The sequence below is a fragment of the Carex rostrata genome, chromosome 5 (genome assembly GCF_964058835.1).
Source record: "Carex rostrata chromosome 5, lpCarRost1.2, whole genome shotgun sequence".
NCBI lineage: Eukaryota > Viridiplantae > Streptophyta > Magnoliopsida > Poales > Cyperaceae > Carex > Carex rostrata.
Genome location: NC_135922.1, coordinates 11,124,037 through 11,128,429, shown reverse-complemented (window position 1 = coordinate 11,128,429; position 4,393 = coordinate 11,124,037).

Below are 4,393 nucleotides of genomic sequence, written 5' to 3'. Positions count from 1 at the left end.
TACTTGCATTCCAAATTTTACATTTTTTTACTATTTTATTTCCGCAATTTTTATATATAAGAAAATTGAAAAACAAAATATTAAAAACGAGAATGGGTCTGTGAAAATTTTAAAAACAGGAAGGGGTACACGACTCATGGCGTCCCTGAGGGACGCCATACCAAATTCAAGTCCGACGAAAAAAGAAAAAAAAAATTGAAAAATCAGGGACGCCATGGCATACCCCAACCCAATAATTTCAGCAAAAAAATAAAAAATAAAAATATTTCAGGGACGCCATGGCATATCCAGTTCCATATACAAAAACTGAAAATAAAACTTTACTTAGCGTTTTTCAGCTGAAAAAAGAGCTTTCGTGAGATTTGTATATGGGACTAGATATGCCATGGCGTCCCTGGAATTTAATTTTTTTTTGCTGAAATTCTTGGGCTGGGGTATGCCGTGGCATCCCTGGTTTTTCAAAATTTTTTTTTTTTTTCATCGGACTTGAATTTGGGATGGCGTCCCTCAGGGACGCCATGAGTCTTGTACCCCTTCCTGTTTTTAAAATTTTCACAGACCCATTCTCGTTTTTAATATTTTGTTTTTCAATTTTCTTATATATAAAAATCACGGATTTTATTTGGATAGGTAGAAAATCACTTGATTTGTAAATTTTGGACCATCCAGAAATAATGATTTCCTACTGAATTATCTCAAAAAAATAGTAAAAAAATACGATTTGTTCTCCAAGTAAAAAAAAATATTAAAAAAAAAATAGTAAAGAAACAATGATTCTCTTCTTATCCAAAAATAATTATTTGTTTTTCAAGTAAATTTTTATATGAAAAATATGTTTAATAGTTTGGATCAACTACTTTAACATTGAAAATAGATATATGGATCCATAGCACGGATTGATCTGTAATGTGCACATTACCATATCTCTATGAAATTATTGCTCTTTCTGAAAGTAGACAAGAGGAAGACAATATGGGCCTTTGGACAGCCCAATTGAAAAGCGTAAGAATACACTTAACATAGGATCCGAATACCAAGGGCAACCGGGTCAGGTCCCCTATTGTAACACAAAATTTGAGTTTAGATCTGTATTGTCCGATTGGAATCTGGTCCGATTTGGAATGCACGGAGTCATTTAATATTTTTTAATAGCCGTGCCAGAGCAAATCGGACGGACTGAATCTCGAAATTTGTAATACTTTAGGGAATCTGATGCCAAGTAGAATCACCGCTTCAGACCCCCAAGTTAGGATCAATGGTTCATTATCGAAATGGGACCCATTAGCGATTTCAATGCGTTACTGTCCATTGATAGTGAAATGGAGCCGAGGATAAAACGCAGAAAGGATAGTTGCAGTTGAAGCTACTGGAGAGGAAATAATCTTTGGTATTTTATTTTCGCAGTAATTTTAGGATTGCAGCTAGGAAATGAGGGATGAAAAAAATACCACACTATCGTTTTTCTGTATCGTTGTATCTCACTGAGAACTATTTTTATCAATATTATTGGACATTTAACCCAAATTTGTCATTCCTCAAATTGGCTTATGTTATCATCAATTAGCATTACCAGTTGATCATCAATTTAGTTCATAACAGCTTCTTGTGTTTATGGGGATAAACTATATATGATTTCTTTTTTGTTTTCAAATGTTAAATTTTTGTTTCTTACTTGAGATTCATTAGGCTCTCGGCTGTGTAGATTGGTCCCTTCTTGTGTGTGTCGAGTGTTAATTTGTTGGTACTTGGTTCCCATCAAGATATATAGGAATATGCACATGGGTTGCTTGTAAAAATGTCTCAGAGAAGCATAACCCAGATATATTTTGTAGGATTTGTCTAACAACTTTTGAGTCTCAAACTTTTATCTGTTTGTGGGTGGTTGGTACTCTATTGCACTTGCAAGTCTAATTGTAACTTCTAAGTAAATATTTTCAAACTTTGGAAAAAAAATTCACTAAATTGTTAGACTGAGAGTTATTTTATCAGTACAATTACATTTGAAATTAATAAATAAAAATTGGAAAGCTGAATTTTTTAGTCCTTAAATTTGACCAGTACATGTATGACCAGTACATGTAAGAGAGCTACACGGATTTCCTACCGCGTGAAATGCGAGGGTGTAGAAATCCCTGTATATTTACACACGCATATTTACCCGTGTACAATTACTGATAGCTACACGGATTATTACATAAACAACCGTTTACAATTCCTTGACAGTGGCGCTCTCCATAACCGAGTTATACATATTATTACATAAAGCCATGTACGATAACTTTTTCTACACGGATATTTAGCTAAATATCCATGTAGCTCTCTTATTTTTTTTAATATTTTTTTAATGTTGAAAAACATTTCTACACGGATATTGATCTAAATATCCGTGTAGCTCTCTTATTATTTTTTTGTATTAATTTTTTTAATAAATGTTTAAAAACCTTTCTACACGGATATTTAGTAATTGTCCGTTTAGCTCTGTTGTTATTTTTATTTATTAATATTTTTTTAATGTTTAAAAAGCTTACATTTAGCTACATTTCCGTGTAACTCTTTTTTTTTATGTATTAATTTTTTTGATTATTTTTTTAATGTTTAAAAATCTTTCTACACGGATATTTAGCTAAATGTCCATGTAGCTCTCTTATTTTTTAATTTTTTTAATGTTTAAAAATCTTTCTACACGGATATTTAGCAAAATGACCGTTTAGGTCTCTTATTTTTTATTTATTAATTTTTTTTTAATATTTTTTTAAATTTTTTAATGTTTAAATAGCTTTATACACGGACATTTAGCTACATTTCCGAGTAGTTATCTTATTTTTGAATGTTTTTTAATGTTTTGAAAACCTTTCTACACGAATATTTAGATAAATGTTCGTGTAGCTCTCTTATTTTTTATTTATTAATTTTTTTTAATTATAGCTTTCTATACGGACTTTAGGTAAATGTCCGTGTATAATTGAACATTTTTTTTTACATTTTTTTACATTTTTTTTTGGCTAGCCTCCAGTTTGCTAGTCATTTAAAATCAGATCAATTCCAGAACAGAGAATTTCCAAAATAAGAATATACCAAAACCCCTAAACGAAATTAATGTATACCAAATTATATAAAAAATTATACAAAATTCATGTACACTAAATTATACAAAGATCATACAAATCCATATTCTGGTTTACAAAATTATTGTATAAACCACTCTGCCCACTTACATCTACAATTATCTAACTGCTCCTTGGAGTAACTCTTTGACTCTGATGAATACTACAAAAATTCAAAATATGCAAGTTACAAAAATACAATCTAGCAACTATATCTCTGTTTTGCTTTATAGAAATAAATTATTGCAATTATAACAATGCAACTAATAAAACAAGTTTAGAGGAAATTAATATTAATTATATGGACAAGTCAAGGCAAACATATGAATTACATACCGGATATGCTGGCCATTGGAATTGTATGCAGTCGACAAAGTGAAACATATAAATCATCGTGTAATAACCACATTCCTAACCGTCAATCTGTTGCGGGCACTGAAATTTACATTTAGCAGCCTATGTCAGAATGACAATAATTTTTTGAACAAAAAAAATATGAAATTATAAAATTATAGTGTGCTCACCTCCAACCACTTCCCATTCAATTTATTTATTTGCTTGCCCGTGCTTTGCACTCTACCCTCTCTAACATATTGCATAAAAGCCCTTACAAAATTGAGTGACTGTAATTAGCAATTCCACAATTTGTTATATAATTGAAAAAAATCAAACCAAGTGATATTTAGATAACTTAATTAAAACAAGCATGACTTTTTTGGACTGGTGAGGAGTGATGGACGTAAATTAGTCTTCCATGTTGAACGTTTCTTTATCAAACTCATTTAAGTAACCATCTGAACGATTCAAACTACAAATAAACAGTTCAGATTGTCTAGGAGCATCAAAAGTGTTCTTTTAATTCAGGAGCGGAGTTGAAGCCTAGCGCGAAATGTGCTTAAATTTACCTGTGACTCTAGCGCACACGTCAAAAATTCAGTCTCTCCTGCGGGATAGAGCAACGATTTTGTTCCAATTCGTAAAATTCGTTAAAAACATGAATAATACGTGAATTGAACGTTTAATTCACGAATTACTGTATTATTCACGGATTGATAGGCTGATGGCTCAAAATTAACGTTTAATTCGCGAATTAAACATGAACCATGTTAATGTGTGGTACTTGGTTCAGTAATGATATATAGCAATATGCACATGGGTTGCTTGTAAAAATATCTCAGAGAAGCATAACCCGGATATATTTTGTAGGATTTGTCTAAGAACTTTTGAGTCTAAAACTTTTTTAGTACTCTATTTTTGTAACTTTTTACGTAAATATTTCCAAACTTTGG